The sequence below is a fragment of the Lissotriton helveticus genome, chromosome 1_1 (assembly GCF_964261635.1).
Source record: "Lissotriton helveticus chromosome 1_1, aLisHel1.1, whole genome shotgun sequence".
Lineage (NCBI taxonomy): Eukaryota > Metazoa > Chordata > Amphibia > Caudata > Salamandridae > Lissotriton > Lissotriton helveticus.
The window spans coordinates 57,368,584-57,393,110 of NC_136057.1; the positions used below are offsets into that span (position 1 = coordinate 57,368,584).

At 48.1% G+C, this 24,527-nt stretch overlaps 1 long non-coding RNA gene across 1 annotated transcript in view; it reads right to left on the bottom strand.

The window, feature by feature from the left end:
• LOC144767460 (uncharacterized) overlaps positions 1–20,275 on the bottom strand; it is a 34,214-nt gene extending 13,939 nt beyond the window's left edge. The window contains exons 1-2 of the long non-coding RNA XR_013598214.1: positions 20,124–20,275; positions 7,230–7,588 (exon numbers count right to left, since the gene is read on the bottom strand). This is a non-coding gene — a long non-coding RNA (uncharacterized LOC144767460). The remainder of the gene's footprint in view (positions 1–7,229; positions 7,589–20,123) is intronic.
• Between the last annotated feature and the right edge of the window lie 4,252 nt (positions 20,276–24,527).

Below are 24,527 nucleotides of genomic sequence, written 5' to 3' on the forward strand. Positions count from 1 at the left end.
ATTTCTACATCCAGTCGTTCTAAGTCCTTCCATTTAGAAGGCGTACCCCGTCTGCGCTTGTCTGTGCCTGGACCGCGCCCAGTGCAATAACCCCTGACCCCCGCAGGAGCCATAAAACCAGGCTGAGCTACGACACCGCCACCCTCCATGCACTCAACACGGGCCGATCATCCACCTGCTACCTAGCCACCCCAAAGCGCACCCACGGACCCTTCTCCTGCCGAACTTGCAACTTCACCTGCCTCCGCACCGCCACCCCGCCCCCTGGACCATGCAACAACAACCACCTCAAGTGCATCCTTCTCAACACCCGCTCCATCAACAAACATGCCATCGAACTCCGGGACCTCCTCGACACAACTGCACCGGAAGTCGCCTTCCTCACAGAAACCTGGATGAACGCCTCCTCAGCCCCCAACATCTCCGTAGGCTACAAGATCACCCGGAAGGACCGCATCAACCAAACCGGAGGAGGAATCGCCATCATCCACAGGAACTCAATCACAGTCATGACCAACACCGAGGACGCTCTCCCCTCTGCCGAACATCTACACTTCCAGATCCACACCGACCCCAAGACCACCCTCAGAGGAACCCTCGTCTAAAGACCCCTGGGACCACGCACACAATTCAGCGAAGCCATCGCTGATTTGATCAGTGCTCATGCCCTCACCTCCGCAGACTACATTCTCCTGGACGACCTGAACTTCCACCTGGAGACCAACAACGACACGAGCACCACCTCCCTACTTGAAAACCTCGCCAACCTCGGTTTCAAGCAACTGGTGACCACCCCAACCCACCTCGCCGGTCACACGCTGGATCCCATTTTCTCCGCCAGCAACAACGCCTCCTTCAGCCACACCACCGGCCTACACTGGACAGACCACATCTGCGTCCACTTCACCTTCCAGAAGACCACATCCCACCACCACCCACAACAGATCCCCCGCAGATGCTGGAGCAAAGTCACCACAGACCAGCTGACCACATCACTGAGCCAGAACCCACCAAACGACACCACTGACGCCAACACCGCCGCACGCAACCTCACAGAGTGGATCAGTGACTGCGCCTACGCCCTCACACCACTAAAAAAAACCTCCGTCAAGCCTAGCAACAAGAAAGCCACCTGGTTCACAGACGACCTCAAGAACACAAAGAAATCATGGCGCCACGACCAAACAGAGAACAGCCCTCCAGAATGCCACCCGCAAACACCACCAACTGATCCGCACCACCAAAAGGACCGCTTTCAAAGAACGCCTAGATAACAACGTGCACAACAGCAAGGAGCTCTTCCGCATCATGAAAGAACTCTCCAACCCCAGCGCCAACTCCAACAACATCCCACCCTCGCGGGGAGGAGCCAAGCTCGCGAGCGTAATGGTCGCCTTTTAGCTCGGCTCCCGCAGCCCTCCGGCCTGATTGCCTATCCTGTCTATTATCCTGTCCGGAGACGACACATTATCGGGGACTTGGAAACAGAACACCTTGTTTGTACTTACCGTTTGGCCCGGAGGTCTCAATGTGCAGCGGCTCCGAAGTTGTGCCCTCCGCAAGATCGGGGCCTCCGTGGAACCTAGACCGGGACCTGGCCTGTGGGATCCGACGGCTCTCGGCCTCGGCCGAGAGCGTGAACCAATGATGGGAGCCGTTGTGCGAAAATCCCGGCGATCCTGATCCGGGCCTGCCCCGGTGACCGCGCGGCTGATGTGGGTGAGATGCACCGGGGACTGATTCTGTGAAGGGGACCTCCCCCCGCCGCTGCTTTGTCCGGCGGCCCTGGTCCTCTGCGCCCGGACTCTGCTTGTTGGGGGCGCCGGTGCTGGTGTAGGCGGGGACCCGTATTGGGCGGACATCCTTTCGGCACAAGGGCTGCCATTGCTGGGACCCCCGGAGTTCTGTAAAGTCCTACATTTTTGAACTGTTTTTCCGGGGGTCGTGGAGGGCGGCGACTGGGCTGACTTCACGAAATGGCGGCCGACCCTCTGAAACATGAATCGCCCTGTGGCGGTGGGCTTGGGTTGCCTGATTGCGCGGGGATCTGGTTTGGTGAGCGTGAGCTTACGGTCAGAGATATCCTGGAAGCTCTGAGATCCCTGCGCGCATCCCTGGCCCCCGAAGTCCCTGTGGGTCCGCCACGATCTGCCGCCATTTTGGCCAGCCGTTTCTTCCTGCCGCCCTCTTGTTTCAGTGACTCCATTGCCTCGCCCCCCTCGATTGCTGCAAGTGTTGCTGCCGCTGATCGAAGATCGTTTTGAGTGCCGGTGACTTTGGAGCTCCCTGTTTTTCGAGGTTCTGACCCCGGGGACTTGGACGTTGTGCCGCGGCCCTGTCCGGCATGGATGCCTGGAACTATTGGTGGAATGCCGCCTGCACCTGCTCCTAAGGCTTTGCCTTTGACTATCGTGGAGACCCCCTCGCCCTCCCCAGCGGCGCAACTGAACTCCTGTTTTTCATCGTTCGTGCTGCGATTGCTGATGCATCTAAACTCTCTGTTTGGACTTCTGCTCCCTTGCGGACCGATTTACCCCCCATGTTGTTATGGTAGTCACCATTTTTTTCGATTGTATGCTGGTCTTGCATTTAGTATCTCATTTCACACTGTCGTGTGGTGGGTGGGATTTGTGGTTCGGAAGGGATGGGGGTGATATGCACGACTCTTGGTTGATTCTTGGTATACGACTTAGTGGCGCACTTGTTTGTACCCGTGGAGAGGTGGGAGGTCCCCTTCTCTGTACGTTTTATGGCGCTTGATGGGGTGTCGTCCTGGTCTGTTTTTGCTGTGATTGTCTGGTTGGGCGGAGGGCGGCGGCCGGCCATATTGATTGCTGTTTTTATGCTCCTCCCTCCTGTTTTTTTTCTTTCCGTTTCTGTTTCGTTTTTGTCTTGTTCTTCTCTCTTTCCTTCTCGCTATATTTCGGGTTCTGGTTTAGGGCGACAGGCACGCTGTTTGAAGGGTAGGCCATAGCCTTCTACAGGGGTGCAGGGTGGGATGGGTGGGTTGGGTTCTATTTGTTGTTTGTTTTATGGTTCTATGGCCCTTTTGTATCTCCTTTCGTAAAGCCGCGTCTGTCCTGGCCTCCCGTGGTGTGTTCGGGGTGGGGTGTGTGGCGTCGTTCACCCTCCTTTTATGGTTTGGTTGCTTTTCGTCTCGATCGATGTACCCTCACTGGTGCTGATACTCCTGTTGTCTCCTGTATTCCCGCCACGGGACGCCTGTGTCGACGTGTCTTCTTTCTTTCGTTTTTATATTTCATTTCTTTTTTTCCTTTTTTCGTTGTTCCACCTTGTCCTCCTCCCCTTCCTTCCCCCCCTCTTCCCCCCCTTTTTTCCTCGTCCCCGCCCCCCCTCCCTCTTTTTTCCTAGAGGTCACTATGACGGGCTGGTTTTGCTGTGCTGTTTCTCCGATCCCTCTGTTCTGGCTTAGCTGTGGTTTGGGTGGTGGGCATGTAACGATGATGATGCTCAGGTGTCGATTATGTCTCAATTATCCTGATCTTCTTGTGTGCATTGTGTTGTCTCTCCTGTACTGCGGCCCCTTACCCCCTTATTGACGCTGATGCTGGTTCTGGGACATCGGACGTCTCTATATTGAAAGTGAGCCTGTCGTACACCTTATCCCCATATTATAAAATTAACCTTTTTTGCTCCTGTGTTTTGGCCCTCTGGTTCCTAAGTCTCTTCTCCCCTTTTAACGATTGTACTGCCTCTGCTTTGTGCTGATTGATTCTGTAATGTTTGCCTTGGAACCTCTGATTGCTTTACACATTGCGGCCGGCCTGTTTGGTTGTAGGCCTAGACTTGTAAATCCTTTTGATGCTAATAAAGGTTTAAAAAAAAAAAAAAAAAAAACATCCCACCCTCGCAAGACCTGTGCGACTCCCTTGCCACCTACTTCCACAAGATCACCGACATACACTACAGCTTCAACCCAGACCCCGCTACCAGCCACCAAGCCAACGCCCCCACCGACACCCTTAGCACATGTATCTACCTCAGCATCGAGGACACCACCCACGTCATGAACACCATCCACTCTGGCTCACCATCAGACCCCTACCCTCACCACATATTCAACAAAGCAGACACCATCATCGCACCCCACCTCCGGAACGTCATGAACAACTCGTTCCTGTCTGCCACCTTCCCAGAGAGCTGGAAGCATGCCGAGAACAACGCCCTACTGAAGAAACCCACAGCGGACCCAAAGGATCTCAAGAACTTCCGGCCCATCTCCCTTCTTCCCTTCCCAGAGAAGATCATCGAGAAAACTGTCAACAAACAGCTGACCACCTTCCTCGATGCTAATGGCTCCCTCGACACTTCCCAGTCCGGCTTCCGAGCCAACCACAGCACCGAGACCGCCCTCATTGCAGCCACCGACGTCATTAGGACCATGCTCGACAACAGGGAAACCATCGCCCTCATCCTTCTAGACCTCTCTGCCACCTTCAATACCGTCTGCCAACGAACTCTAAGATCCCGCCTCCACAACGCAGGGATCCAAGGAAAGGCCCTGGAATGGATCACCTCATTTCTCTCCGACAGAACCCAGAGAGTCCGCCTCCCTCCCTTCCGGTCCGCGGCAACCAAAATCATCTGTGGCGTACCCCAAGGCTCCTCACTCAGCCCGACCCTCTTCAATGTCTACATGAGCCCCCTCGCTGCGATCGTACACAAACACAACCTCAACATCATCACCTACACAGACGACACCCAGCTGATCCTCTCGCTCACCAAAGACCCAGCCACCACCAGAATCAACCTCCAGGAAGGAATGAAAGGCGTCGCGGAATGGATGAAATACAGTTGCCTAAAGCTAAACTCAGACAAAACGGAGGTCCTCATCCTGGGAACATCACAATCTGCCTGGAACGACTCCTGGCGGCCCACAGTGCTGGGCTCCCCACCGACACCCACGGACCATACACGCAACCTAGGATTCATCTTGGACTCCTCGCTCACCATGTCCAAACAAGTCAACGCCATCTCGTCCTCATGCTTCAACACCCTGCGCATGCTTCGAAAGATCTTCAGGTGGATCCCCACCTAAACGAGAAGGACGGTCACCCAGGCCTTGTCACCAGCCAGTTGGACTATGAAAACGCCCTATACGCAGGAACCACAGCAAAACTTCAGAACAGACTCCAGCGCATACAGAACGCATCCGCACGCCTCATCCTGGACATCCCCTGACACAGCCACATAACCGCCCACCTTAGAGACCTGCACTGGCTCCCCGTCAACAAAAGAATAATGTTCAGGCTCCTCACCCACGCACACAAAGCACTCCACAACGCCGGACCCGAATACCTGAACAGACGCCTCACGTTCTACACTCCAACCCGCCAGCTCCGCTCCGCCACCCTCGCCCTCGCCGCCATCCTATGGATCCGCAGAACCACCACCGGAGGAAGATCGTTCTCCTACCTGCCCGCCAAGACATGGAACTCTCTCCCCGCCCACCTACGTCTGACCCAGGACCACATCACCTTCAGGAGACACCTCAAGACCTGGCTGTTCGAGCAGTAGCTGCACCACCCACCCTCCCCCCAGCGCCTTGAGACCCCTACGGGTGAGTAGCGCGCTCTATACATTTCTTGATTAATTGATTGATTCCATAATGCCCCAAAAGTCACATTATCATCAACTTTACTAACAGTTCTCCACATGTCAGGGGGTAATATCAATCCGAAAAACAAATCAATATCAGGCAGTCATAGTACAGGAACTAATGGCACCCTCAACTTCCTCATAAAAAGCTGCTGGATTTTTTCTGCGGATCAGGTAATGCAGTTTTAAGAGCCATAACATCCCCTCTATTCCAAGGAGTGTAAACCCAATTATAAATAAAATAACCTTTTTCATCCGCAGAAGTCTTATCATCACTCGTACCCGCTCCTTTAGGAGGAACATACAAAGGTGCGGCTTCCCGCATAGGTTTCGCATGAACTATCATAGTCTTATCTGATCCGAAGATAGAAGCTTGTGTCACGCCGGTCTGAGACATTTGTGCAGCTGCGTCTGCTGCCTTTTTCTCCTCTCGCAAACGGACAGCCTCAACACATAATTTAACCAAACGCCTGATAGAGTCAGCCACCTGAGAAAAGACAAACAGACCATCACGCATTTGCTTACAATCATTTGCTACATCAACAGGCTCCAATTTCTCAGAATGTTTCCTATACCATTCAACATCTTCCGCGGCAAACACCTCTGTGAAATATATTTGCTCCCTTTCCTGCCAATCCTTTATGTGATCTAATATATCAGAAGCAGAATCAGTGTTATGGGCGGCTTTACGAGCATCCGATCTAAGCTCTGTGGAACATGCTACTGGTAACATAGAGCGAGTTTCCCGTGTTTTGTCCTGATCTGTAGGGGAATCCTCATCGGACTCATGAGGCGCAGAAGGAAGAGTATATGGAGGCGGAAAACGATCTAATAAAAGGAAATCATCTTGCGGTTTATTAAGGATAGGATAAAGGGGTTGCCTAACAGCGTATTGGCCAGTTACCTGTAAATGGCGCTCCCTATCTTCCCTCTCTTTTAGTTCTTTCAGTTCTGTATTTTTCAAATCTAATGCCTTCGCATAAATGTTCTTTCGCTGTTCTTTTTCAATCAAGGCTTGCTCACGCTTCATTTGTTCACGTACTTCTTTCTCCTACATTCGTACACAGTCAAACATATCGTGCCTAGCCTTTCGCCTAAACATACATTGTTTCACATACTGAATCTTTCGTTAATCAAATGACCCCTGCATAGGCCAACGCAACTCAGGATCCTTCCTAGTATATTTATTCCATAACGTGCTGAACATTTTAGAAGAAATACCATACTTAATATACATGTCCTCATTAGGCATCCCCTCCGGTGGGGCCAGTTGTGCTTCATCGAGTCTCAAACTGGTACCACTACAAAAGCAACGCATCCTACGAAGTGTGCTAAAAACAGGCATGCCAAAAATAGTGCAGAATATGCAGTATTATAATCAAAGTAGCGCTTAAGGTACTCTTCGTACGTTGCGCCATTCAAATCAATTCAAAGTGGAGAAAAATCTCATCACTACCTGCCTATATAAATTGCAATGTATATATTACGAATTTCAAATACAAATGTTGGCCAATGCTACAAATCAATAGCCACAGTAAGCGTTACTAAACTACCTTACCAATCCAAGGCATCAAAAACCAACAGCAAGTGTTGCATCCAACAACTCTTACCAATCAATTGGTGTCCAGATTCCAACTGCCAAGTTCTCAAATCGACCAACTGGTCACTGCACGGCGAATCAACAGAAGAGATCTCAGTCGAGGGCCGGCACCACCTGGATGGTCAGATCAGAAAGTAAGGAAAAACGCCGTGGTTGCCAAGACTCGGGTCGCCTCGGGCAGCGATCGCGTCCAAAGCGAGATTCCAATCCTTCGTTTCGACCACTCCTTCGTGCATCTGAGTCGCCAATGAGCCCTGCGTTGGAGAGCCAATTTGTAGTAGTGAGCCTCAGCAAGGCCTGCCAGTGCAAGGGGTTCACCCTTCTCTGCTCAGAGTCCTTCAGACCATAGAATAGAAGTTGGCACAGAAACTGGAATAGAAAATACAAGATTCATTAAACCTCATGAGGTGGAACTACATTCACACAACACCCTTCGGTAATGTATGAAGTAGCACCCTGAATGGAAGGAGCTTGGTCCTTTTATACCCACACAGGGTCTCAAAAGAAGGCGGTACAAGTACAAAATGCAGGTTTTAGGTACATATAAGGTCATACAGAAAATGCACAGTCAACGAGTGGGAGGAGCTAACAGTTGCTAATTCTGGTGAACATATCCTGACATTTACAAACTAGGGACAGCTGCAAGCTCAACTGAGCATGTGCGAAGCAGAAGAGGCTAAATATAACCTGTCTCTAGGCAGATTTCAAGGGCAGACAACAGCAAGGTAGGACAGAGCGAATGGTGAGCACACGGTAGCACATGGCAAACAAGATGGCTGCCAGAAATACAAAATGCATTCCAATTCAATTGATAACTTTATTTCGGTCGATGACCATAAAGGTGCGCATAAAATACAAACCAGCACAAGTTGTTAAAACAATAAATAATCATTAGACTTTTAAGAAGAGAATTAAACTGGGAGTTATCAATGAAGAGGAACGGTAAAATTACATAATTACTAGCATTTAGGTTAAAAATGTTTGTCTCCTACGCCACATACTGAATAGGTATCGAGATACAGCAAACACAATGGGGGGATGGGTGTCATAAGTCAATATTCTACATGCCTGGATAAAATGCAGAAATTTGAGGTTCTTACAAATTGGAATCAGACAACATTTTCCGATTGCAGAATAAGCAGGACAAAAAAACAAGATGTGTTGTACATTTTCAATTTTGTAATCACAGGCAGGGCAACCTTCAATATTAGTTTTGGACCATTTAGTAGTAAATGACCTAATTGGTAAAGTGCCGTGCCTTAACTGAAGATACAGCTTTCTAGCAAGAGGGGGTTCAATTACATCCATGAATTCCTCGATTTTGCATTCCGATTTAACCAAGAGGAACTCAGACGTTAGCCTGCCCATAGTTGTAGAGCTCAGAAGTCTTTGGAAATTCTGCATACGTATCAGAGCATGGAGTTCTCGTTTAGGTATCCCAGCGCAAAAAGTCTCTGGTTTTTCCCACAAGTCCGGGAGACCCAGCTGGATACTGTCTGCCCTAATATGCTCCAACCACGGTATCTTTTTGTATTTGAGAGAAATCCAAATCTCAGATAGTTCTGCTCTGTAGGCGGCCAATTCTGGAACTGACCACAACCTCTTCCAGTACATGATTGGTCTTGCACTCACAATTTCCTCTATTGGCTCCATTCCAAGGTCCATTCTGAGGGGGGTCAAGGGTGTACTAGCCGGTAATCCAACTAGATTCCTCATAAAGGTTTGTTCCACCATTGAAAGGGTCGATATATATTTGTGCCCCCAAAGCTCCGCCCCATAGATTACTGCAGTTCTAACCTGGCGACAGTATATTTCCAAGGCCGGGGACACCGGCTTAAATGTTGACCCCTTGATTACTTTGCTAATACCCCCCAGGTACTGTAGTAGTTTTAATTTCGACTTGGCAATCTGTGTGTTCCACTCAAAATTCTCTGTAAGGGTAACACCCAAATAAACAAATGTCTCGACCCTCTCAAGGGAAATACCATGTAGGACCGGGTTTGGGCGTGTCCACTTCGGGGGATTGAATATCACAAACTTTGTTTTTTCCAGGTTGATTTCCAATCCCCGGAGCACACAGAACTCTACAAAACCATCAAGTGTTTTTTGGATGCCCGACGATGTTTTAGACAACAACAGAGTGTCGTCTGCAAACATCAGAGTGGATACCCTCCCCGTGGCCAGTTTGGGGGCATCATTGTCTACCACACCATTCAGATGGTCCACAAGTCCATTAATCTAAAGGCTGAATAACGTGGGAGCCAATACGCACCCTTGGTGAACCCCTTTTTGGACAGGAAATTGGTCCGTGAGGTCACCATACCTACCACACCTTACCTGGGCATAGTTGTTTGTATGGAGCCTAGACAAAATGGACAGCAGATAAGACGGAAGTCCTAGGTCTGCCAGTACCTTCCACAATTTCGCTCGAGGAACTAAATCAAAAGCTGCCCGCAGGTCCACGAAGACAAGGTAGAGGCTGCCACCCTCCACCTTTACTACCTTCCAATACAGGACCTGCAGACGAAATATCTGATCTAAGGTGGAAGTGCCGGACCTAAAGCCTGCCTGGAATGTGGTTAGAATCTCATTCTCATCGATCCATCCAAGAATCCTGTCAAGGAGGATCCTCCCCATTAGCTTTTGTGATGTGTCAATTAAGCTCATTGGTCTATAGTTCGAGGGGGTAAGCGGACAACCCTTTTTAAGGATTGGCACGATCTCAGCCCCCAGCCAAGTAGGGGGCAAGTCTGCACCCTGAAGAACCCCGTTAAATAGAACGACCAGGTAAGGGGCCCAAATTTTGGGCTGTGTTCGAAATAGATCACCTGGCAATTTATCTAACCCAGGGGCCTTATTGGGAAGCAGTTTACCTATTGCTGCCTCAACCTCTCTTAATGTAAAAAGTTCAACCTGGGGGTGAAGACTGGGGACTGTAGTCATCCTTCCACACTCTTCAGGCCCAAAGTTATTTAAAATTTGTTGGAATTCAGAACTATCACAAGTTGAGGTGTCAATCTCAGGGATTCCGTATAGGCCGCCAAAATGCCTTTCCCAAATTTTCGGGGCAATATTAGGGCCAGGCACAGAGTTAAGGCCATGAAGGCCAGTTGCAACAATAGACCAGAATAATTTGGAGTCTCTAGAAGTAAGTGCAGCTCCCAACTCCTCCCACAGGAGAACCTCCCATTCCCTCTTAGCGTCACAAATTGCCTTTTTATACAGAGTACGTTTAACCTTAATAGCTCCAACGTCATTAGTTTTTAATACTGATAACAAGGCTTTTTTTGACTTACGACATGAGGCGTTAAACCACAAGTGCTTATTTGCCCGGGGCTGACTAGTCCTTACCAAAGGGCAAAGGGTATCCTTTAGACTGGCCACCAATTGATTATGTATGGCAGTGGCCCTTCCCATACAATCAGGATCCCCCATTTCAGCAATAAATGGAATGACGGTCTCATACAAGTCAGCAAGTTTGGCTGGGGAGTCCTGAAAGTCTGGCCATTTAACCCTGCGCCTACAATTGGTGATTATTAATGGTTGTGAAGCACTTTTTTGGGAAGGTGGTGGATTATTTAACCCAAAACTCCCCTGTTTAAGAGAAAGAACTAAGGCATTATGGTCGCTATCATACCTGTCGACAACCCTAAACTCAAGCAACCTATCCCAGTTCCTGGCTTCCATGAATATGTAATCAATCACAGAAGTCTGGTTTAATCGATTGAAGGTAGTTCTCCCAGGCCTGTCAGGCTCCACCCTCCCATTGCATGCTCGTAATGAAGTGACTAGGGTCAATGACTGCAGTTGTAAAACAAGTGGGGATCCAAGCCTTGACCTGTGGGATCAGCGGATCTGGGATAGACCACAGCAAATCAACTTCATCTGGGTCACCCAGACTCGGGTCCACAAGAGGCTCAAAATGACAATTGAATTCTCCACACAAAATTATCACAGTGGAAGAATCAATCGTCTGTATAAATTTTAATAAAGTTTCTATAGCCTCAGACTCCAAGCCCCGCCTAACTGGCCTCGAGTATACATTAATCAAAGCTATCTTTTGCCTATTTTGCGTGGTTAGGAGTACGCACTGGACATCTAAGGAGTTAGTATTAATATGCGTTGCATGAACCCCCAAATGGGTGCCAACCCAGATGGACAACCCACCCGATGGCCTTCCACGACCGCCCATAGTTGCTAGAATATTAAAAGTTGCAAAACCACTGGGACTATACTTTCTTTTAACGCCCAGGTTTCCTGTAGCATGCAAATATCATGTAAGGACATAAAGGAACCCCAAGCTGAAATGGGCAGTATGCTCTTCAATCCCGCAACATTCTAGGAAAGAATTTTGATTTCGGAGTCAGCTATACCTTGCTTGATCAGCGCACCATCCCAGGGACCAGAGGGTTCACTAATTGCGTTAATACTCACATCCACCATTTCCTCTGCTTCACCGCTTAATGTAACTCGGTCAGCAAGGGGAATAGTGGGTGGAGGTTGAGATACCTGTTCCGATACCAGGGGTTTAGCTATAGTACTATGGTTTACAAATGACTCCGTTTCTTCGGTAGTGGGCAGAGGACTGCCAGGAAACCCAATCTGGCAATCACAGTCGTCGATGCTAATGAGTGCATTGAATCTGTTCGTCACCTCCAATGGGGTAAGCGGGCCCGATGGACCTGTCCACCTAGTTCTGTGATGTCTAGGTGGAACAGTATCCCACCCAAATACTCTATCAGGGGCCATGGGGTAGGATGCATGGGGCATATATCGTTTTTTAAAAGGTATAGGACGATTAGATTGGTGGCAGGCCAAAGCCCCAAGATGCATTGTAGGAAACACTAAGGGCCTTGGGTAAAAATACGTCAGATCTTTGGGAATGATAGAGTTGCTACCAATACCTGGGAACCTGCCTAAAATGTATCTGACAGCTCCACGGTCTCTAAAATTGACAACAATAATGTCCCCCTCAATGTCCTGGATACTGTTTCCCAACCAGGGGAGACGCCGAACGTGCAGGATCTCACCGTTTATGTTATAGGGGAGTGGTCTATGCTGTCTGAGCCAGTATATGACTTTATGTTTTAGCTGATAGAAATCCTCCCTTTTACCATCTACTCCCGTAACGACCACCACATACGGTACCGCTTCTGGAGGCAATTCCACTGGGCGTCCCTTAGGCTTATCTACCCTGACTGGGCTATTACTACTCGTCCCATCTTGTACAATTCCTAGGTGGGCTGTTCTATTTCCCATCTGGTCCTCTCTCACAACGTTCTGCACTGGTTTGTGTACCAATGTAGGAGGAGTTGCCCTCTGTTGTTCATGGGTAGTTGGTTTAACAATTTTAGTTACCTCCTTGTGAGAGTTAAAGTTTGGGGGTGATGCAGGAATTGAATATAACAGTTCTGGCTTCCCAAAGTCCTTAATTAGCCCTGTATTTATACTAATTGCCTGTTCTAGGATCCCCAACCTTTGCACCAATTTTTTTAGTCTTTCTACAATCGGGAGTGTAAGGGATCTAATGAGCTGTTCCATGCTTCCTAATAAAGCAGGACACGGTGTTTCATTAGCCGGGAGGTGTGGTGGAGTAGCTAAGTCTACCGTATTGACTACCTTCGGTGTAGGGATTTTAGAGGTTTTACCAAAGTCAGCGTGACTAGTCTTAGTTTTCAGCGGGTCACTCCTCCTCTTTCGCCTTTTCCTTGGCGGTGGACCCTGTACTTTGGATGTCTCTTTTTTTTGGGCCTTTTTTTGAGTTACCTCAGCTACTAATGGGGGCAGCTCAGATAGTGCTTCTACCACTTCAATTGAATTGCTAATGCGGGGTGTGGTGTTGGTTGGCTGGACTATGGGCATATCGGATAGAGGAGTTGTCTCGCGAAATAGCATAGGAATGCTATCTAAATGCGAGATATCAGGGTCCTTATTTAAAGTAAGGGATGTCATATGCACTGTTGTAGCTGACTGCTGAGGATCCAAGAAAGAGCGAGAGCCTTTGATAGATTCAACCGAGCGGCATTCCACAAAACGGACAAGATAACTTCTAAATACAGGATGGCTTTTGCTAATGCTAATCCCATCACTGCCAAATTACAACAAATTACAACAAAGGGAAGAACCAGATGCAACTGGTTCTGGAGCACTTTGTTTTGCTCAGCCCCTCTCCCTATTCACAGGACAGGCCAGGGACACCAGACACACCACGACGGGGGGAACAAGCATTGTGGAGGGAAGGCCCAGCCCTATTCAGGTCCTAGATGCAACTCTTCCCTCCCATCTACATGCAGATCTCCCCATTCACCACCGGCAGACCCATCCTGACTCCTGGAGCCAAGCACACCAGCCAGCTCCTGTCAATCACAGTCCAGACAGTCAATTTACATTCACTGCACACAGAAATGGCAACTTCTAAAGGTGGCACTGCTACACTAGACACATTAAATCTGCGCACACCGTCACGCAGCATTTAATCTCACGAGTTCGCACAAACAAAACTCGCCCCTGCACTCCTGTCACATCAGGAACTACCATGGACACACGTATCCCACATGCATTCCTATGGGAGGGCAGGCCAATCTCACCACATGCACTCAGAGAGCGCACGCACTTTACACTGGGCCACAGTGCCAAAGTGCGCAGAGATCAGAAATCACAACCATTATATCAGAGTTCAATGCGAAAAGTCCAACGAGCTACCCTAAATATCTAAAAGAGTGCTTGTCATGTGGGCGAGGGGAGGAGAAAGGCCAGCATTTAAGGGGTTTATGTGAGCTCTCAACAAACATTTCAGGTAGATTTATTTTCCAGAGCGGACCATTAGGGGAATTTTTCAGCAGAAAACTACTAATCCAGACAAATCTGTAGTATTTGCACATTGGATCTTTCGTTAGTTGAAATGGTTCTTTAAACATGGAGCTCCTGGTTTGATCGGAGTTAATTACAGGGCAGAAGTTACACAACATTGTGAAGACAGAGGCAACATTGAGCACAGGGGGGCAGTAACATTTGTTGTACATGCACATGCAGTGCCTGCCTTTGAAATGTTTTATTCATGAGTGAACTTTGATCCTATAGATGCCGGTACTACGCTTTCCACTCCTACAAAGATGCAGCCGTTCTGACTCAGCCCCAAGCATATCACGACCCGATGGACCCTTTCACCCTTCCAGTTCACAAGATTGGTTTGTTGGTCACTTAACCCCCACATACCTCAGAATGCCCGACTGGGTTCCCTAAATCAGAGGGCTCCTGATACCGTACTGGCTCGGTATACACAGTGTCCTATATAGGTAAATCAGACAGTATGTATTTCAGAACAAAGCAGGCAGAGCGTGCTGAGTAGGACCTGTACCATAGAAACAGGGTTCCGTACAAGCAATCTGTCCACGGACTACAAGCGCCACTATGGGCAAAGTGCCCGTAAAAAGCAACAAAACTGCCTTCTGGATCGCTTGCAACACCAACCAGAGGAGCAGCATTGTGGAGATGAGACGTCCCCTTGGGTTGGTGACACCTTCATAGGCGTACAACACCTGGGAAAGTATCTACACTGCTACGCAAGGCACACCCTCATTGGCGGTGCTACCTGATGAACTAAGGAAAGTACAAATGAGTACAAGGCAGCACCAGCCCTAGATCTAGGAATGAGATGAAGTATCAACCATACTACCCATGGCACACCCTCATTGGCGGTACTACCCGATGAACTAAGGAAAGTATAAATGAGTACAAGGCTGCACCAGCCCTAGCTCTAGGAATGGGATGAAGTATCAACTGTACTACCTATGGCACGCCGTCATGGGCGATACTACCCGATGTACTAATGCAAGAACAGATGAGAATAAGGCTGCACCAGCCCTAGATCTAGGAATGAGATGAAGTATCAACCGTACTACCCATGGCACACCGTCATGGGTGGTACACCCAATGTACTAAAGCAAGAACAAATGAGTACAAGGCTGCACCCTCCCGAGATCTAGGAATGAGATGAAGTATCAACCGTACTACCCAATGCAAGCCGTCATGGGTGGTACTACCCGATGTACTAAGGCAAGAACAAATGAGTACAAGGCTGCACAAGCCCTGGATCTAGGAATGAGATGAAGTATCAACCGTACTACCCACGGATCGCCGTCATGGGCGGTACACCCGATGTACTAAAGCAAGAACAAATGAGTACAAGGCTGCACCCTCCCGAGATCTAGGAATGAGATGAAGTATCAACCGTACTACCCAATGCAAGCCGTCATGGGTGGTACTACCCGATGTACTAAAGCAAGAACAAATGAGTACAAGGCTGCACCCTCCCGAGATCTAGGAATGAGATGAAGTATCAACCGTACTACCCAATGCAAGCCGTCATGGGTGGTACTACCCGATGTACTAAAGCAAGAACAAATGAGTGCAAGGCTGCACCAGCCCTAGATCTAGGAATGAGATGAAATATCAACCGTACTACCCATGGCACGCCGTCATTGGCGGTACTACCCGATGTACTACGGTAAGAACAAATGAGTACAAGGCTGAACCCTCCCTAGATCTAGGAATGAGATGAAGTATCAACCGTACTACCCATGGCACGCCGTCATGGGCGGTACTACCCGATGTACTACGGTAAGGACAAATGAGTACAAGGCTGAACCCTCCCTAGATCTAGGAATGAGATGAAGTATCAGCCGTACTACCCATGGCACAACCTCATTGGCTGTACTACCCGATGTACTAAGGCAAGAGCAAATGAGTACTAGTCTGCACACTCCCTAGATCTAGGAATGAGATGAAGTATCAACCGTGCTACCCATGGCACACCCACATGGGCGGTACTACCCGATGTACTAAGGCAAGAAGAAATGAGTACAAGGCTGCAACAGCCCTAGATCTAGGAATGAGATGAAGTATCAACCGTACTACCCATGGCCCGCCGTCATGGGTGGTACTACCCGATGTACTAAGTTAAATACAAATGAGTACAAGGCTGCACCCTCCGTAGATCTACGAATGAGATGAAGTATCTACCATACCATCCATGGCACGCCATCATGGGCGGTACTATCCGATGAACTAAGGAAAGTACAAATGAGTACAAGGCTACACCCTCCCTAGATCTAGGAATGAGATGAGGTATCAATCGTACTACCCATGGTACGCCGTCATGGGCGGTACTACCCGATGTACTAAGGCAAGAACAAATGAGCACAAGGCTACACCCTCCTTAGATCTAGGAATGAGATGAAGTATCAACCGTACTACCCATGGCACGCCGTCATGGGCGGTACTACCCGATGTACTAAAGCAAGAACAAATGAGTACAAGGCTGCACCATCCCTAGAAATAGGAATTAAATGAAGAATCAACCGTACTAACCATGGCACACCCTCATTGGCGGTACCACCTGATGTACTAAGGAAAGTACGAATGAGTACAAGGCTGCACCCTCCCTAGGTCTAGGAATGAGATAAAGCATCAACCGTACTACCCATGGCACGCCGTCATGGGCTGTACTACCCGATGTACTAAGGCAAGAACAAATGAGCACAAGGCTGCACCAGCCCTAGATCTAGGAATGAGATGAAGTATCAACCGTACTACCCATGGCATGCCATCATGGGCAGTACTTACCGATGTACTAAGGCAAGAACAAATTAGTACAAGGCTGCACCAGCCCTAGATCTAGGAATTAAATGAATGTGAAATCTTAAAACAGTTTCCTCAATCATGCTGAGCCGAGAAGCAGCGGCTGTGGCTATGCGTCAGAGGCTGCAGCAATCCCTGTTCAAGAGTTTGAACAGGAGCCACCTAAAATGATTTTGAAACATATACTTCTGTGGGCGTGACACCTTGGGGTCATGAGCCATCAAACCGCAGCTCACAACAAAAAATGAGACTGAGTGTTCTGGTGAGGAAAAAACAACACCAGAGACTAGAAAGGACATAAAAAGACGAAAAAGACAGTAACACAAAAAGAAAAGGACTGGATTTCCATCAACTCAGAAGTCCAGCGAAGGTGGATACAATTTGACGGACCATACAAAAATATAAAAGCCAGACTGGCACCTGTATTCTAATAGCATTACTTCTCATTCTTTTTGGGCCAAGAGGGCTTGACGTACCGAATACCACAGAAAAAGTGAGTGTACTAATCAGAAAGGCGAATCAGGACAAGCCGCTGAGGTTAGTGTAAAGAAGGAAGAGAAAGGTTGAACTCTATTACTCACTCTAAAAAAGAAAGAAAGGAACTTGATTAACTAAAGAAAATGCCCTGCAAACTACGGATACTTCTGCGGAACAGTACTTGGGTGACGGCGCTGGTGGACAGCCCAGCTGAAGTGAAAATAGTGCACCAGATTCTTCGAGAACTTCTGTTGGTGAATCAGACTGAAGAATACATACAGTCAGAAACTCTGATGGACATGTAAATCCTCCAGATCGTGTTCAGATTGTAAAAATACTAATTGAGGGCGATATATACACAAATTTAATGTTATATTCTGCCCACATTTATCAGCTGCCGACAACATCCTTCTTGCAGAGGGTCACAGTCCCAAGCCTTCATAAGGGATGAGCCCTCAGGAGAGGAGGTAAAATTGTTAGCATTTTTCTCCTACAAACCCGGGGACCTGAGGGAAAAGAATGCGTGTGAGTAAGCTTTAAAGTAGGCTCCAGCGCAGTATTGAATCCAAGAAGGGTGGGATAAAGAATCTATTCTACAAGCCATTGCTGAGCCCCAAACACAGGCTCAATAGCTCCAAAGCCTGAAGCAAACACAACATTAAAGCTATCCGCAGTCAGCTGAAGATCACGCCATTATAATGCCTTGTAGTTGTACAGTTTTAAAACCTGATTGAACATACAGAATAGTTTTAGATTAAAGTCACACACACTCTCATAAGCTGTACAATGGACTTTTCAGACAAAATATAGTGCCTGAGAGGGAGTGTCTAAGCTCTTTCTCAGTTCTGTTATACATGATTGCCAGTGGCTTTTAGAATGGTCCTGGTTTATTTGCAGCATCAATTATGGATCTCTTACAGAAAGATCCAGAGGCGCCATCTTACATTGACAACATTTACACAACAGATGATGACGCGGAACAACACCCTACCAGGGCGGAGTGTACAGTGACAATACCGGCAGCAACAGATGATGATACAGAACGACACCCGACCAGGGCGGAGTGTATAGTAACAATACTGGCAGCAACACATGATGACGCGGAACGACACCCGACCAGGGCGGAATGTATAGTGACAATACTGGTCACAACAGAGGATGACGCGGAACAACACCTGACCAGGGCGGAAAGTATAGTGACAATAGTGGCCACAAAAGATGATGACACGGAACGACACCTGACCAGGGCGGAGTGTATAGTAATAATACTGGCCACAACAGATGATGGCGCGGAACAACACCTGACCAGGGCGGAGTGTATAGTGACATTACTGGCCACAACAGATGATGACGCAATGGCCTGCATCTTTAAGTGGAGTTGATGTAACATTTGAGTATGATCTGACTCTCGGCATTTAAGAATTTATGCACTATACACAAAATATACCACAAAGTTCTAATATCCTACCCACGGAGGACTATAAGAGAGTCTTCTATACAGATGGCTCTGCATGTCCTGTGGTTGTTATGACACAGAAATACTCCGTGACATGTGCTGCATGCAGGGAAATTGTGAAAACGCCAAACTCAAACCACTATAGATTCACATTAAAAACTTTGGTGAGCGCACTGCACAGCTCACACACCTTTCTGCTTACATGACTGAAGTGTCAGATTCATCCTTCCGTGCGAGGGTACAATGTCGATTTAGCACAATGGCATTTGAAAGGTACCAGAGGTTCAAAAAGGAAACCCATTAAAAATAAGCAAGCGCAAGGTAAGCGGTTTTATTTTTTTTAATTTTAATTTTACTTCGTCGGCTGTTGACTCCCTCCTCACCCCGCCCCGCCCCACCACCCTTACCAGCACGGGCAGCTCCAGTGCATAGATTCCTCATAGTGCACTAAGATGCAGTGCACAGATCCCGGATAGAAGAGCCTAGCTCAGCCCACAAGGGCCCCTGGATAAAAGAGCCCAGCTCAGCCCCAGGGGCCCTCGGATAGAAGAGCCCAGCTCAGCCCCAGGGGCCCCTGGTTAAAAGAGCCCAGCTCAGCCCCGGGGTCCCCGGATAGACAAGCCCAGCCCAGCCCCAGGGCCCCCAGATAGAGGAGCCAAGCTCAGCCCCAGGGGCCCCGGATAGAAGAGCCCAGCTCAGCCCCAGGGGCCCCCAGATAGAAGAGCCCAGCTCAGCCCCAGGGCCCCCTGATAGAAGAGCCCAACTCAGTCCCAAGGGCCTCCGGATAGAAGTGCCCAGCTCAGCCCCACGGCCCCCCGGATAGAAGAGCCCAGCTCAGCCCCAGGGGCCCCAGATAGAAAAGCCAAGCTCAGCCCCAGGGGCCCCGGATAGAAGAGCCAAGCTCAGCCCCAGGGGCCCCTGTATAGAAGAGCCCAGCACAGCCCCAGAGGCCCCCAGATAGAAGAGCCCAGGTCAACCCAAGGGGCCCCAGATAGAAGAGCTCAGCACAGCCCCAGAGGCCCCCACATAGAAGAGCCCAGCTCAAACCCAGGGGACCCGGATAGAAGAGCCCATCTCAGCCCCGGGGTCCCCTGATAGAAGAGCCCAGCTCCGCCCCAGGGTCCCCAGATAGAAGAGCCCAGCTCAGCCCCAGGGGCCCCCGGATAGAAGGGCCCAGATCAGCCCAAGGTGCCCCCGGATAGAAGAGTCCAGCTCAGCCCCAGGGGCCCCCGGATAGAAGAGCCCAGCTCAGCCCAGCTCCTGCAGAGATTCCCTCCAGGATTATTCAGTCTATTTCTACAAACACAGCAGAAGGTGCTGACAATCTCCTACCTGAGCAGAGATCTGTGCAGACGTGTCCAGGCTCCCTCGCCCTCCTGGGGGGCCGTGGTGGGGTAGGGGGAGATCTGGGGCCTGAGGGGGGTCTGTAGATGAAGGTAACTGCACAGACAGATGAGGTTCCTTCCTCCTCGGCAGCAGGCTGCACACAAGGAGAGACAGGAAGTGATGTCACCCCCACTGCTGGTGCTGTCTCTGCCGCTGCTGACCCGGAAGAGGAAACTCTTCTCCTTACATCCAATGTGCAGCTCAGTGGGTTTCATCAGCAGGCGAGGAGTGCCCTCTGGTGGCCGCTGACGGAACCGCCGCAACCAGGCTCCAGCAGAGAAACAAGCATTGGTGCCTGCAAAGACACATACATGATTGTTTCACTCACAGTCCATGACAGGGTCTCATATGGGAAACAAGCATTGGCGCCTGCAAAGACACAGACATGGGTGGACACTCAGAGTCCATGACAGGATCTTGTATGGGAAACAAGCATTGGCGCCTGTAAAGACACATACGGGGGGACACTCAGAGTCCATGACAGGATCTTGTATGGGAATCAAGCATTGGCGCCTGCAAAGACACAGACATGGGTGGACACTCAGAGTCCATGACAGGATCTCGTATGGGAAACAAGCATTGGCGCCAGTAAAGACACAGACGGGGGGGACACTCAGAGTCCATGACAGGATCTTGTATGGGAATCAAGCATTGGCGCCTGCAAAGACACAGACATGGGTGGACACTCAGAGTCCATGACAGGATCTCGTATGGGAAACAAGCATTGGCGCCAGTAAAGACACAGACGGGGGGGACACTCAGAGTCCATGACAGGATCTTGTATGGGAATCAAGCATTGGCGCCTGCAAAGACACAGACATGGGTGGACACTCAGAGTCCATGACAGGATCTCGTATGGGAAACAAGCATTGGCGCCAGTAAAGACACAGACGGGGGGGACACTCAGAGTCCATGACAGGATCTTGTATGGGAATCAAGCATTGGCGCCTGCAAAGACACAGACGTGGGTGGACACTCAGAGTCCATGACAGGATCTCGTATGGGCAACAAGCATTGGCGCCTGTAAAGACACAGACGTGGGTGGACACTCAGAGTCTATGACAGGATCTCGTATGTGAAACAAGCATTGGCACCTGCAAAGACACAGACGTGGGTGGACACTCAGAGTCCATGACAGGATCTCGTATGGGAAACAAGCATTGGCGCCTGTAAAGACACAGACGTGGGTGGACTCTCAAAATCCTTGACAGGGTCTCATATGGGAAACAAGCATTGGCGCCTGTAAAGACACAGACGTGGGTAATTTTTATTAAGACGCTCGCAGTCCATGGAGACATGGTCTCTTTTTTTTTTTTTTTTTTTTTTTTTATTAATCATCATCATCAGACATAGGACATTATCATTATCCAATTATAACCTCCAATTCATATATCACAATCTTATATACATGGGAAAAGGAATGCATATATAAAAAATTATACAGTATAACTCCTCGTATTGAAACAACATACACATTATATTATCCAATTACATTTGGACAACAAGAAAGAGCAAAGGAAGAGAAAAGAGCAGGAGAGACAAGAGAAGAGAAGAGCTGGTGATAATTTATAGATTTCTAGCTATTTTCTAGCCTTTGTTTCCATTCGGTTATGGGGGCCCATATTCTTTTACCCAGTTGCTTTATCGTCGGGCCTTTTTTATCATACATTGCTTTTTCCAATACATATATAGCTAGCAACCGTGATAGCCATTGTTGGAATGTTGGCGGGTTTTGATCTTTCCACATTGTTGCGATACATAGCCGGCTTAGGGTCATTGCTAGATATACAAATTCTAAATGAGATATTTTTACGTCGTCCCTGGTGACCCCTAGAACCATTACTTCATTCGTTATACTGATATTAATCCCTAGTTCTCTACCGAGAAATTTCTCTATTGAGCTTTTGAATGGACCCAGGGCTGGACAGGCCGCAAACATATGTATGGTGTCTGCCTGTGTTGCTTGGCATCTGGGGCAGACAACCCCCGAAGTTCCGCCCCATTGAGCAATTCTGTATGGTGTGTAATAAAGCTCGAATAAAGTCTTGTATTGCTGAGCTTGTAGATTAGTCACTCTTAATACTGAGTTTAACAGCTGGAATGATTTTACAACCTCATTGCCAGATAGGTTTAGCTTAGAATTCCATTTTTGTGCAGCCCTTCCACAATCATCCTCCTTGAACTGAATCAATTCCCCATAGATCTGGGATATCGAACAACCCTTCTGATCTCTTAAAAATTCCATAATTTCCTCTCTCTTATAGTTGGTTTCCCCTCCCTGTTTTTTGCCAATACTGACCTTATTTGTAAATATTTAAAAAAATCTCTACGATCTAAGTCGTATAACTGCTGTAAATGCTCAAATGTCATGAGGCCTGTCATGTCTATGAGATCCCCAATAGTTTTCCCTCCCAATATATACCATCTTTTCATTACATAGTCGTGGAATATCACCGGTAGAAGTTGATTCTTGTACAGAGGTGTGTAAAAATTCATTCTCCCCATTTTTATTTTCTTCCTGAGGGCAGACCAAATTAATACTACTGGTCCGAGGGTCTTAAACTTAACTTTTTTGTAGTAGCTGGCTTCATTAAAAGTAAGAAGCCACTTGCTGGAGCCCTTGATTAGTAACTCATAAGTGTCGGGGACGCTTTCCCCCTCTCTCCACTGGTCCTCCATATTCCCGCCTACTAGCCCTCTAATATATTGTAAGACAGTTGCCCAATAGTAGGCCTTGAAATCGGGAGCTGCTAAACCTCCTCTTTCCCTTGGCAGAGACAGGAATTTTAATGCTCGTCGTGTTCTTCCCTTGGCCCAGATAAAGCGATTTGTAACTCTCTCTATTTCCCCAAGCCATTTATTATTAAATTTCAGTGGGATAGTTCAAAACAAGTATAGTACTTTAGGCAAGAATGTCATTTTTATTAAATTGCACCATCCTATTATTGTTAAGTGCAGATTATTTAATCTGTCTAGGTCCTTCTTGGTCTTTTTAATTAGCGGTCCCAGGTTCATTTCAACTATCTTAGAAAGATCTGAAGTTATTGTTACACATAAATACACCGCAGAATCCGTTACTCTTTGATCTATCATCGTTATCTTTTTATTAATTACAATTTGCGTTTTGCTCTGATTTAATTTATAGCCCGACAATGCCCCAAATAGATTAGCTTCTCTTTCTATTTCCGAAAGTGCCCTAACCGGACCCGCAGAGGTTATAGCTAAATCGTCGGCATAGCCTAAGATTTTTGTTTCAAATCCATTCAGCACAATTGGTTTAATATTCTTATTTAGCTCTATCTTTCTAATAAAGGCATCTATATAAAAGGCGAAGAGCAGCGGAGAGCAAGGGCATCCTTGCCTAGTTCCTCGTCCGATTTTTATAGTCCCACTCTGTTCTCCCATTATCCTGAGTCTTATCGTCGGGTTCACATATAAGACGCTTAGAGCCTTTATGCAGACATCGCCGATATTTGCTTTTGCTAATGCCGCCCATAGGAAGCCCCACGAGACCCTATCAAATGCTTTCTCAGCATCTAGTAATATTAGAGCCATAGGGTCTCGTGAGGCAGCCGTCCCGTCAAACATGGTACACACTCTTCTGATGTGATCTGCCGTGCCCCTGCCCGGGATGAACCCATGTTGTCTAGGGGATATAATTTTGTCGATAATTGAGCTTACTCTATTGGCTAGGATCTTAGAAAAAATCTTTGTATCGCTGTTCATCAAGCTTATGGGTCTGTTGGAGGTTTGTTCTTTTTCAAAAATGCCACCATAGTGGCCTCGCCCCAAGACTCTGGAGGTGTTGCTCCTTTCTGTGTTGACACCATAAGCTGATAAATATCCTCTGCAAGATTTGGTAGGAAAATTTTATAAAATTCCAGCGGAATGAGATCGGGGCCCACAGCTTTTTCAGCAGGTAGATCTTTAATTGCTGCTTGTATTTCCTCCATCGTAAAATCCATTTCCAACCCTGCTTTATCTACTGCTGTAAACTTCTCGACTTGTGCGCTTTGTAAGTATCTTTCAATCTCCCCAATATCGGCGTTGTTATCGGCATTATATAAGTTCTGATAAAAATCTTGGAAGATTGAACAGATCCCCCTTGGTGTTGTAGCCGAGAGCCCTGCCTCGGAGACAATTTGTGTAATCTGCCCTTTAGTGGAAACCAGGCGCGTTCTGATAGCTAATATACGGCCGATCTGCTCACTGAACTCATATTGGTCCTGCTTCCATGCTGTATACTTTCCAGCAGCTTTAACTGAAAGTACCTCACCTACTGCTGCTTTTGCTATGCTTAGTTTTGTAGTATCCCTGTTAGATCATGCTTGACCCTGATTGCTTCCACTA